The sequence below is a fragment of the Hemicordylus capensis genome, chromosome 4 (assembly GCF_027244095.1).
Source record: "Hemicordylus capensis ecotype Gifberg chromosome 4, rHemCap1.1.pri, whole genome shotgun sequence".
Lineage (NCBI taxonomy): Eukaryota > Metazoa > Chordata > Lepidosauria > Squamata > Cordylidae > Hemicordylus > Hemicordylus capensis.
In genome coordinates, this window is record NC_069660.1 from 221,157,105 (window position 1) to 221,170,519 (window position 13,415).

Here is a 13,415-nt window from a genome sequence, read left to right on the forward strand (position 1 = left end):
TACAGCTGTAGCAAATTTGGTTCAAATCGGTTAAGCGGTCACAAGTTAGCTCACTTGCGCCTTAAAGGTTTACGTGTCCGCCATTTTGGATCAAGGTGGATGACATAATCACAAACTTCGCTGTTGAGGTTTTCCGTATGTGTCGCTACTACTGTACCCAGTTTGGTTCATATTGGTCCAGGCGTTGCGAAGTTGATGGGGGCACACACAGACCCACACACGGACCCACACACAGAATGCTGGGTGATCTCATAAGTAAGCTAACAAAAATGATGAAGTTACAAGAATTGAGAGAAGGGGGTGAAGGAAGCTCCCTGTCTTGGAGATTTCACATTCTGGGGCTGCCAGTAAGTTTGAGCTTACATACTATCTTGTTGGTTTGTTGAATGGAGGAGTGCAACCCCTCCTGCTTTGACTGACTGGCTGCCTCTTGGTAAATGTGTTTTATGTGGGGCTGCCCTTGAAGAATATTCAGAAATGTCAGTTGGTGCAGAATGCAGCTGCCAGGATTCTCTCTGGAACTGCTTGCTTGGAGGATATTATACCTATTTTGAAAAAGCTGCACTGGCTGCCAATTTGTTTCTGGATCCAGTTCCAGGTACTGGTTATTACCTTTTAAAAGCCCTTAATGGCTTGGGTCCTGGATACCTGAAGGACTGCCTGTTCCCAAGTGTTTTTGCCTGCCCAACAAGGTTGTCAGAGCGGCCTTTGCTCCAAGTGCTGATGTTGAGAGAGGCTAAATTGTTGTGCTTGTGGGGCAGGGCCTTCTCTGTTGTTGCCCCCAGGCTCTGGAATGCTCTCCCAATGAATTCTGCACTTTGACATCTGTGGCTGCTTTAAAACCCCCCCCCCACAACTCAAGACCTTTTTATTCATTCAGGCTTTCCTGCTTCTCTTTATATTTTTAATGTATTTTTGTTGGGTTTTTGGTTTTTATTGTTTATCCAATTTTAAGGTTTTAAATATGATTTTTATGGAGTTCTACTGGAGTTTAACTTTTGTAAATTACCTTGGGATGTCTTATGAAAGGTGGTATAAAAATTGAACAAATGAATAAATAAATGAACAGTGTGTCCTAGTGTGACAATAATGGTGGCAGCCATGGAGGGTGGAGTAGAACCACAGTGGCATGGATCCAGTTCTTCCTGTCCCCTTTGCCTCCATCTTTGTCTGAGGTGACCTACCTCATAGAAGGGCCACCTCTGATGAAAGATTTTGGTTGTCTTTTGTAGTGCATTTGTGGGGGGGCGGGAAGTCTGAATGAAGAATTTCTCAAAATGAAAGACTTGATTCAGGTACAGAAAAATTAGCATGTGAAAAAACTCTTCAGTTATCCCAGGCCTGAACAGTTCAGAGTTTTATTGGGGAAAGAATCTTTGTGGTGGTTACAGTGAACATATCTACTGTACTTGCCTTCGGGTACAATACTGTAGCAGTGTGCCTACAAATCTATCTGGCCCTTTAAAATAAGCCTTTTTATTCAGAGTGCATCCATGCATTTTTGGCTTAACTCACTCTGTCAATTAGGGCTCAGGACTTTTGGGATTTAAAGTGGTTGTACTTCCAGGCAGCTGCTGCAAGTGCTTTCTAATGGGAGAACTCTCTGTCCTCCAGCTATCAGGAATTTTTAAAACATGCTGTAAGGTATTTAAACTGTGAACAAAGATGGAATCCAGAGGAACTGTATCACAGACTGTTGTTGTTTAGAATATGTTTGTAGACCACTTCTCAACAAACAAGTTTTCAAAGCAGCTTCTATAGTAGAAGAATAAGATGGTCCCCTGTCCCAAAGAACTCACAGTCTTAAAAAATTCTCAAGGGAGGCACCACCAACCAACCACTGGATGTATGCTGTGCTGAGATGAACAGGGGCAGTTGTTCTCACTCTGCCTAATATAATAGAGGCATCTAAAAGGTGCCTCTTTGGGCAGTTAGTGGGGGAATTGCACCAAATGTACAAATGGGTGCAATGGAACATCACTTCTGGATTTCATTTCACTTTTCTCACCCATTGCTCATCTGCCAAATGGAAACTGCTTCTGTGAAAGGAAGTAGAAAAGCATCTTTGTATCCGTGTCATTGGATTAATTTCTAAACTGGTTGGTAGGTGTGCACTAAAGGCTCTTTTCTAATATGATGTCCAGCCTCTGAAACTCCTTGCTGTAGGAGATCCACTTAGCCTCTTCTGTGGGGGTATTTCACTGCCAGATGAAAATACTTTCTTGTTTTGCTAGGACTTTGGCCTGACTGTTGTCTGACCACTCCTTGCTTTGTTTTTCTATTTGTTATTATGCTTTGTTGCTTTTGAATTTGGTGTGCTATTGAACTAATTGTGTTGAATATAATTGTTCGCCACCATGAGCATTTCTTTGATTGTGGAAAGGCAGGATATAAACATTTTTGATAAATTCTTCTTTTTGTGAGTGGGTAGCAAGCAGAAGTTTTAGTATGTGACACAGATCCATGATCTGGTTTGGCAGAACAAAAATAGTGCTTCTAAACAATTACAAAACTTTGTTGTTTTACATTTATATTTCACTTTTCCTCCAAGGAGGCCGGAGCAGTGTACGTGGTTATGTTTATCTTCATAACCACTTTGTGGGGTAGATTAGACTGAGAGTTATGTGACTGGCTCGGAATCACCCAGTGAGTTTCATGGATGAATGGGGATTTGCCCTCAGTTCTCTCCAGTCCTAATCCAACACCACTACACTACGCTGGCATTCTCTTATACAGTGTGTTTTCTCTTTAGGTGTGAAGGAGAACAGACTGCCAATACAAACAGTTTGTGTTATGACTATCGGATTCACAGAATATTTAGAAACCTGATGTATTGTAAAACAACAACTGTCATAGATTGGAAGCATTTCTTGTCAGTTTATATATATTAGACACATGAAAAAGGCAGTGGGTTTCTACTTAAGATATGTTAAGATATGACAGCCCTATGCATATGGGAACATTTTACTCCTCAAGTATATTTGTTGTCATTTGGCAGTAGTGATATCTATAAATCAATATCTACCTCTTTCTGAGATCAGCTTAAATAATTTTCTAATATCTTCTGTGTAGTAATATAGCCCAAGGACCTCCCTCTCTCTTCTACATCAAGGCCTTAAGATGTACAGCTTGCGTTCTCCCTGCTGCAGATAGGTTGGGAATGTGCTTGTTGGTTGATAGGCTTTATTTATCAACTGACAGATTCTCTCAAGTAGTAGCACATGAATGACATTTGATTTGTACAGAATCATTGCTATTACCAATGTCAGGTAGTATACTTCATCCTCTTTAGGACTTAATGGAGCTACAGCCTGGCTGACTGAAAAAAAAAGTAAAACAATATATTAATTGCAAAATAGGTTTGTATTCTGATGGACAGTTCTTATTTTAGAATGGATAGGTCAGTAGGAAAAACTAGCTGAACCTTCGCAGAGCATCTGCATGCTAGTACCTTATTGCAGGTACAGAGAGGACTGATTGGGCCCCAGTACAGCCAAACCTGCCATTTGGCTGGCAGGCAGTCCCGGAGAAGGAGGCTGCGCCACCCTCTCCACTGCCTGCTCGGCTGGTCTCCTCATGAGAAGGATGACTGTGGTCAGGCCGTACTCAGCAGGAGTTGCAGCTGGGCACTCTCTGGGCACTCAGCAGCGGCAGCTCATGCCACTGGTTTCTTTCCCCCCACCCGCCCCTTCCTTATTTCCCTTGCCGGCCGCTGCCACTTTCTCTTGGTTAGCCAGCTTTCGCTTCCCGGCATTCCTCTTTCTCTCCCGGCAGCTGCTCGCAAACTCTCTCAAGAGCTGCCACACACAGAATTAGCCACAGGTACACCTTAGAGAATAATACAGATAGATAGTTGGGACCTTCCCCAAGCCAAGAGCTATTGATACAGGTATCTTGATAAAAGCAATGGAAGAAGCACCAGCATATAACCTGGCTGTACAGAATCCTGCAGGTGCTCATCTTTACACGCTGGTTTTATTAGTACCTTAAGCTTGATGTTTCCCTGTGATGTAGTTGAAAACCCCTAACATCCATTGCCAGTATACTTGTTCAGTCTCTACATTAGAAAATACTGATAATTTTCATTTTTATACATCATTGACTTGTGCTGGAATGTTTCCTAGCACAGAGTATTCTTTGGTTGCAGTTATCCAGTATATTTAGTTTTCTTTTTATAGTTTCATAGTCCGATAGATCTTGTTGTTCTTCAGGTTATTGCTAAATCCTTAATTTTTGTCCCAGTTTCTTTGATCTCAATACAGCTGGCAGTTTGCCTAGTAAAAGAAGTTTGTTTAGGATGGGGCTTCTGTAAATTCCAGTTTACCAGGTTTTTTTCGCCACAGAGAAAACAATTATGGTAACTGTTTTGCAATAATATGGTCTCTGTAATTCAAGGAAACATAATGCCTTAGCCTAGATGTGGGGATTTGGTTAAGGAACAAAACCAATATGGATATATTATAAGCCAACTTTATTGGAGTCCAGCCATGTGAAAGCTGCTAATACAAAATGACTTAAATTTTGTAGATGGACTCCACATGAAAGCTGCCAAAAAATGGCAGTGCTGGTGTGAAGTTTGCAGTTACTTCACTGTAGACATTGTCCCAGTTGTGTCCAGTGTTTCCATGTCATTGCATTTTTTATACTGCCTCTTTATCTGGCGTGGTTTACAGAAAAGAATCTCAAAACAAAGAACAGTTAATTAAAAATGATTAAAACAGTTGATTATAAACAGTGAAAATATTAACCAAAAGCCTGGTTAAACAGATGTGTCTTTAAGACCATTTAAGGACTAGGAAATGCTGTACTCAATATGCCTAAATACTGAGAGGCTTTCAAACATTAATCCCAACATATTGAGCAGTGACACACGAAACATTTATAATGGATCTGCAATATTCAGATTGGTACTCGGAGATTTATTTTATTTATTTATCATATTTTCATACCACTTGATCTGTATATCTCTAGGTGGTGTACAAAATTTAAAATATTTAAAAGTCACAAATTAAAATACATGACAATAAAAACAATAGAATAAAATAAAACAAGTTTTAAAAATTATTAGAATTAATTCTAATTAAAAGGGTCTTGAGATTCTTCCTGAAAACAAACAGAGAAGGAGCTGCTCTTTTTTCCCGTCTGGAGATCATCAGTATGGGATCAGGCACTGACCATGCTCAAGACAAGACCGGATATTGAACTTGTAGATCCTCCCACCGACTGGAGGCTTCCCCAGTTCCGGTCTTGTCTGCTCAAGGCTTGGTCACATAAGAATTTGCTCTGCATAGATTTCTCTTCTCCTTCTCTTTTCTGTGTGCAAGGTGGGAAGGAGACTGCCTTAGTTGGTTTTTTAGTTTTCTAAACTACCAAAAACTTTTTCCTTTTGCAATTCGGCTGATTGGTACTTTCACTTTCCTTTTTGCTGTTAGTTTGTTTGCCGGTTTTCTGCATCGGGGCAGCATGGAGGTAGCGCACGCTGAAGAGCTCCTTCAGGGCTCTTTGTCTGAGGGCAATTTGGCTCCAGAAGGGCCACCCCCAAACCCTCTGCCCACTCTGGGCGAACCTTCTACCTCGGGGACGGCCTACCCCACTCCGGTGGCGGCCCATCCCCCGCCCCAACCGCTTTCTCCGAGGAAAGCAAAGAAGAAAATGTGCAAAGAGAGCAAGGAGAAACTCAAAAAGGCAAAAAAGCTGATGGGAGCCGTTAGGCTTAGCGAACGCCTACTTCTGCAGGCTGTGTGCAGGCGGTCCCGACGCCAGCGGGACTTCAAAGGGAAAAGGAACAAAGGAGACGCTGTGCCTTCGGGTGAGTCGCACTCTCCCAGCGCTTCCCCGGCGCTCCCCTCAGGCAGCGGCGTGCTTGCTCCGCCGCTCCTCCCGGCCCCGCAGGTTCTGTTGCCGCCCGATTTGCAACCACCCGCCCCTTCTCTGAGCGCCTCTGAGTCCCAGCCTGCTCCTCCTGCTCCGATTCTTCTGGTGGCGGTTTCTAATTCGGGGGTCCACTCTCAGTTACCCCCTGATGTAGCTGGATGGCTGAAGGATTTTTTCATTAAGGAATGCCTCCCGCTGTTGCCTGGCCAGCCCGCCTTGCCTCTGGGCGGTCCGCTGTCCGTTCCCGCCGCACTGCCGCCATCAGTTCCAGCGACCATTGCGCGTGTTCCCAGACCCAGGGGACGTCTCTCCTCATAGTCCCCGGCATCCAGCCCCCGCAGGGACGCCATTCCCCTCTTCAAAAGGGGCCGTTTCGCGCCTATCGCTTTACCAAGACGCCATAGACGCAGGCTCCCCTCCTCCTCGTCTTGCTCAGAGCCTTATCTTCCCTTGCCTAAGATCCCTAGGAGAGACGGAGAGCGACCCCCCCCAGACCCTCCTGCTCCAATACACGTACCCACCGCCCCCCCTCTTCCCAATCCTGTCCTTCCCTCCCTTCCTGTGTTGCCTACCCAGCCCCCATCTGAAGGGGAACTTCCTAATGATCCAGTAGGGAACCCTGACAGGGAAGAAGGAGAACTATCTGAAGAAGAGACTACCCCTACCCCTTCTGTATCTCCTCGCTTATTTTCCTCTCAGGACTTTGATGTTATTTTGTCTAAGGCTAAGCGGGCTATTAAAGATGTCTCCTCGGCTGATGTGGTTCCCCCATCAGAATTTGACCAGGAAGTCTTTCCTTCTACTTCGGGGGGCCTCGTCAGCTGTTCCATTCCCCACTTTATTTAAGCAGGTTATGTTGGCAGAATGACAAAACCCTGCCTCCTGCAGGCCTATAGGAACTCTCCCTAAGATACACTATAATCTTTCTAATGAGGTCTCAGCCCTCCTAGCCACCCCTAAGGTGGATCCTCCTGTCGTTCAAATGGTTTCGGGATCTCTTTTGAATACGGAGGGTCAGGAACAACTCAAATCTACAGAGGATAAAAAGAATGATTCTATTTTTAAAAAGTCTCATGAGGTATCAGCCACGGTTATTAAGATGGCTACCACTAATTCTATTTTTGCTAGGGCCTCAATTCTCTGGATCAAACAGCTTATGACCCTGGTTCCCTCGGGCCATACACAACTTCGTCAGGGTTTAAATAAGTTAGCAAAAGCTTCCGCCCTCATGGTGGATTCTAGCCTTGATTGTTTGCAGTATGCTTCACGGGCTCTAGCTTCAGGGGTGGCCCTACGTAGGTCCCTGTGGCTCAGAGGGTGGCAAGTAGATTTGAAGTCTAAAATGGTGCTCCAGGCCACTCCTTACTTGGGCAATAACCTCTTCGGGCCCCCCCGGAGTCCGTGCTGGTGGATTCAAAAGACAAAAAGAGGGTTATGCCATCTGGTAGGCGGGACTTTTGCAGGGGCCCGCGAGGTCAGAACTATTCCTTTCGTGGCTACAGACAATCTCAGTTCCATTCCTCCTCCAGATCAGATACCAGGCAGCCCCCATTCAGAGGCTTCTTCAGATCACAGTGGAGATCTAGGGGCAGAGGTTCCTTCAGACACCAAGGCGCTAAGCCCGCTAACCCGCCCACCCAGTTTGGCAAGCGCCAATGACTACCCACCCATCAGGGGCAGGCTTCAGCTGTTCGCCCTTACTTGGCAGTCCACCACGCAAGATTCGTGGGTCCTGGACACTGTGTCCCAGGGCTACACCATAAAGTTTTCTCATGCTCCGCCAGACTTCTTCCTAATCACCCCGCTATCCCGGAAACCCGAGAAGCGTCATCTGATGCGGGCAGCGATTCAGCATCTTCTTGACATAAAGGCGATCGAGATGGTTCCTTCCACCGAAGAATGTTTAGGCGTCTACTCGCTTCTCTTCTTGGTTCCAAAAAAGGATGGGTCCAGTCGGGCGGTCCTGAACCTCAGACATCTCAATCACTATGTACAGAAACAGAAGTTCCTCATGGAATCAGTGTGCTCCATCAAACAGTCCATTCTACCCTACGAATTCCTTGCATCCATAGATCTCTCTGAGGCCTACCTGCATGTGCCTATTCATCCGACTCACAGGAAGTATCTCAGGTTCTTCTACGACGACCGCCACTTTCAATATCGTGCTCTCCCGGTCGGCCTCTCCACGGCGCCATGGGTGTTCACGAAACTCATGGCAGCGCTGTCCGCACACCTGCGCCTCCAGGGCATTCGGATCCATCCGTACCTCGACGACTTGCTCGTGAGAGTGCCATTGTTCGAGACGGCTTTACAACACCTGCAGACCACTCTGGACTGTCTCAGGGATCATGGCTTCGTGGTGAATCGGGACAAGAGCCACCTCCAGCCCTCGCAGTCCCTCCAACATCTGGGGGTGGTGTTTCATACCATCCCAGCCCTGGTGACACTCCCAGAGGACAGACGGATCAAGCTGGTGGACATCCTTCGTCCTCTCCTCCACTCCGACAAAGCGGATGTTATGCTGTTGGCTCAAATCCTCGGGATGATGACGGTGGCCATGGAATGTGTGCCTTGGGCCAGGTAGCACTCCCGACCGCTTCAGTGGCTTCTTCTGCCTCACCAGGATCTAATATCCTCGGGCTCTCACATAGAGGTCGCTCTTCCCACCAAAGTTCACCAGTCCTTCGTATGGTGGATCTCCCCTGCTCTGCAGACAGGCCTCCACTTCACAGAACCAGACAGGATTCTGATCACCTCGGATGCCAGCCGGTCTGACTGGGGGGCAGTTTGCCTGGGTCATCCGGCGCAGGGTCTCTGGTGCTCAGAGGAGAAAACCTGGAGCATCAATCATCTGGAGCTTCGAGCCGCGAGATTGGCCCTACTAGCCTTCCAGGACCTCATTCGGGGAGCCCATGTCTTACTCAGAACCGACAACACCACCACCAAGGCACACATAAAGCGGCAGGGGGGCACCCGCTCCAAGAATCTGATGGCAGAAGCGAACCTTCTATTCCAATGGGCAGAGAATCACATTCTCTCTATCAGAGCGGAGCACCTAAGCGGAGTAAACAACACAGTAGCAGACTGGCTAAGCAGACGGTTGGTCGATCCATCCGAATGGAGTCTCTATCCTTGGGTCTTCTCCCAGATCACACAACGATTCGGCACTCCCTTCATCGACCTGTTTGCATCACACCTCAACGCCCAACTGCCCAACTTCTTTTCGAGGTTCCTCACTCCCACCGCCATGGGCACAGATGCTCTCACCCTCCCATGGCCAAAAACCCTTCTTTATGCCTTCCCTCCTATTCTAATCCTCAATCAGGTGGTCAGAAAAGTCTGGTCAGAACAGGCGGAAGTAATTCTGATCGCCCCGTACTGGCCTCGTCGGGCATGGTTCGCAGAACTGATCAGCATCAGCAAGGCTCCTCCGTGGCCTCTTCCTCACTGTCGAGACCTCCTGCGTCAGGGGCCTATCCTTCATCCAGACCCCAACTGGCTTCAGCTATGCACGTGGAAATTGAACGCAGCCTTCTAGCGTCTCAGGGCTACTCCTCGCAGGTTCTGAATACTATCTTGGCATCCAGACGCCCTTCCACTCAGCGCATCTACCAGACTACATGGGCAGCCTTTTCTGGCTGGGCCCGCAACAAGCATCTTGAGCCCCTCTCGGCAGGCGTTCCAGAAGTCCTGGACTTCTTACAAGCCGGACTGACGCTACATCTCAAACCATCCACCTTACGGAGACAAGTTTCTGCTTTGGCTTCAGTTTTAAAATTTTCTGACCCCAGCACACATTCCCTCCACCCTCACATATCTCGCTTTCTCAAGGGAGCGTCTAACCTGGCTCCTCCTCCGGTTCCCCGTTTTCCTTCTTGGAATCTCAACAAAGTGCTGAATGCTCTGACAGCCCCTCCCTTTGAGCCTATGAGTTCCATTCAGCTAAAGCTGCTATCATACAAGACTCTGTTCCTCGTGGCTATTACCTCAGCTAGAAGAGTCTCAGAGTTGGGAGCCCTATCCGCTAGAAAGGAATTCTGCGTTTTCCTTCAGGACGAAGTCCGCCTCACCTTGGATCCTACCTTTCTGCCCAAAGTCAATTCAATATTTCACCGAGCTCAGGAGGTCGTCCTTCCATCCTTCTGTCCCAATCCTTCTCACCCTTCTGAACAGCGTTGGCACAAATTGGATGTGAGACGTGCCTTGCGCTTCTACGTGAGACGTACCAGGGACATTAGGAAGTCAGACACGCTGTTCGTGTCCTTTCCCCCCCGCAACCTGGGTCAATGACCTTCTAAGGCATCCTTAGCAGCCTGGATTAGGGCTTGTATCAAACTGGCCTATGAGAGCCTCGGTCTCTCCCCTCCGTTGGGCATTACTGCTCACTCTACCCGCAGTGCGGCAGTGTCTGCAGCCTTCTCCGCCAATACCCCTCTGGTTGAAATCTGCAGGGCGGCAACCTGGAGTTTGGTTTCTCCCTTTATTCGTCACTACAAGATTCCGTCGTTCTTAGAGTCTCAAGCGGCCTTCGGCCGCAGAATCTTGCAACAGGTGGTATGACATCCTTCCCTCCCAGGGACATTGTCTTTTTTCGGCTTGGGTATGTCCCATACTGATGATCTCCAGACAGGGGAAAAAGGAACATTGGGTCCTACCTTGTGAAGGGTCCTTTTTCCCTCGTCTGGAGATCATCAGGCCCGCCCGGATATCTTCTGGTACGGTTTGGGTTCCTTCGCTTTTGGGTGGAGGCAGCTCTCCAGGGAGTTAGTTGGGCTGTATTCTCCCCACTTCTGTTGACTTCAATGTGTTTTTTCTGGTTGTTTCTACTGTTAAAGTTGTCTTCCTGTTATTTGTATATGTTTCAATTGTTCAGTTTGCAGAGCATTTCAGGTCCTTCTCACCTTTCACTACAGTCCCGGAACTGGGGAAGCCTCCAGTCGGTGGGAGGATCTACAAGTTCAATATCTGGTCTTGTCTTGAGCATGCTCAGTGCCTGATCCCATACTGATGATCTCCAGATGAGGGAAAAAGGACCCTTCACAAGGTAGGACCCAATGTTCCTATTTCAGCAGGAAGCTTATTCCAAAGCCCTGGGGCAACCACAGAAAAAGCCTGGTCCTGGGTCGCCACCAAACAAGCCAGTGGCAACTGTAGCCAGACCTCATGAGAAGACCGTAACAAGCAGCAGGGATTATTACAAAAAATAGTCTCTCAAATAGCCTGGATCCAAACCATTGGGTATATATCTTCATTAGATACATGTCTTGTGAGTATGTGGACAAGCTGCTTGGAGCGATGTGGCCTACCACCTGTTCTCTTGACCCTTGCCTGACATGGCTAATACTATTTGGCAGGAAGGTTGTTGTAGAAGGCCTAGTAGAGATCATAAACGCTTCTCTGAGGGAGGGCAGGATGCCTCCTTGCCTTAAGGAGGCAACTATTAGACCACTTCTGGAGAAGCCTGCCTTGCATTCCTCAGAGTTGAGCAGCTATAGGCCTGTCTCCAACCTTCCGTGGCTGGGCAAGGTAATTGAGAAGGTGGTGGCCTCCCAACTCCAGGTAGTCTTGGATGAAACTGATTATCTAGACCTATTTCAGACCAGCTTTCAGGTGGACTATGGGGTGGAGACTGCCTTGGTCGGCCTGATGGATCTCCAACAGGGAATTGACAGAGGAAGTATGACTCTGTTGGTCCTTTTGTACCTCTTGGTGGCTTTTGATACTATCGACCATAGTATCCTTCTGGAGCGTCTGAGGGGGGTGGGGGTGGGAGGCATTGCTTTGCAGTGGTTCCACTCTTACCACTTGGGCAGATTCCAGATGGTGACTCTCGGGGACTGTTCTTCAAATACTGAACTTCGGTATGGTATCCCTCAGGGCTCCGTATTGTCTCCGATGTTGTTTAGCATCTACATGAAACCGCTGGGAGAGATCATCAGGAGATTTGGTGCAGGGTGTATCAGTATGCTGATGACACCCAAATCTATTTCTCCATGTCAACATCATCAGGAGAAGGCATAACCTACCTAAATGCCTGCCTGGAGGCAGTGATGGGCTGGATGAGGGGTAACAAGCTGAGGCTGAATCCAGATAAGACAGAGGTACTTACTGTGTGGGGTCGGAACTCGGGAGATGATTTTGATCTCCCTGTTCTGGATGGGGTCACACTTCCCCAGAAGGAACAGGTACGCAGTCTGGGGGTGTTTCTGGACACAAAACTCCCTGGTGTCCTAGGTTGAGGCAGTGGCTAGAGGTTCCTTTTATCAGCTCTGGTTGATAACGCCAGCTGCGTCCATTTCTTGAGATAAATGATCTCAGGACAGTAGTACATCTGTTGGTCACCTCCAGACTTGACTACTGCAATATGCTCTATGTGAGGCTGCCTTTGTATGTAGTACGGAAACTGCAGTTAGTACAGAATGCGGCAGCCAGGTTGGTCTCTGGATCATCTTGGAGAGACCATATCACTCCCATCTTAAAAGATCTACACTGGCTGCCAATACGTTTCTAGGCAAAGTACAAGGCTTTGGTTATTTAACCTATAAAGCCCTAAATAGCTTGGGCCGTGGGTATTTAAGAGAAAGTCTTCTTTGCTATGAACCACACCACCCATTGAGATTATCTGGAGAGATTCGTCTGCAGTTGCCACTGGCTCATCCGGTGGCTACTCGGGGATGGGCCTTCTTTATTGCTGCCCCAAGGCTTTAGATCACACTTGCTGCTGAAATAAGAGCCTCCCCATTTCTTACAACTTTTAAAAGGGTAGTCAAAGATGCATTTGTTCACCCAGGCTTCTAATTAGACATTGTTTTAATTGCATTTTGTTTTAAATTCTAATTGTTGAAATGTGTTAATCTTTTTATTGTTTGTTTTTTGTCTTGTAAACCGCCCAGAGAACTTGTGTTCTGGGCGGTATACAAATGTGATAAATAAATAAAATCTGTAAGCATATTGGCCTGTAACTAAACTCTTTATTGAGAGAGTACAATTGGCTTTACAAAGTAAAGCGCAAAGATTAAGAAGACTAGGTATTTGTAGAAAGGTTAGATGGCAGAGGATCAGGTGACTAAAATATCAATTTGGGATGAGACACTCCAGGAAGAGACTGTTAACAATATGAGGCATTTAAAAGAACTATAAGTGAAAGGAAAAAGCAGCACAAAGTGAGATGGAAATCAATAGTGAAAGCTTCCAGAGACTTTAAAATGCCTTATTGTGCGCTTACTGTCAATGATGATCTTTGGTTTACAACTCCAAAGACCTTTAATTTGCTGTCTAGTGAAACCTGTAGCAGTGTGTTAGATGGACATATGCTATAATTTGGTCATGTATTATCTGTGGGTGAATGGATGGAACGTAGAGCCTTATTCTGTCTTAAGCCTATTGGCACGTTTGTCTTTTCTGGTGTGAGAAACTCCTAGTATTGCTGAGCAGTGGCCTACACCTTCTTTGGCTGAATGATGATAGATGTATAATGTTTGGGTAGTACTTGCCTCTGCCTACTCTGCAGTAGGGTTCAAGCTGGTTACATTTGGCATTAG

The 13,415-nt window shown here is 46.8% G+C and overlaps 1 protein-coding gene across 5 annotated transcripts in view; it reads left to right on the top strand.

Moving 5' to 3' along the window:
* CARMIL1 (capping protein regulator and myosin 1 linker 1) overlaps window positions 1-13,415 on the top strand; it is a 255,934-nt gene that overhangs the window by 14,500 nt on the left and 228,019 nt on the right. The window contains exon 1 of one of the 5 annotated variants that reach the window (XM_053245620.1): window positions 543-598. The exons of the other annotated variants lie outside the window; for them this stretch is intronic. The gene's annotated coding sequence lies outside the window, so the exon portion shown is untranslated. Of the gene's footprint in view, window positions 1-542; window positions 599-13,415 lie in introns of those variants that run through there. 5 annotated transcript variants of the gene reach the window in all.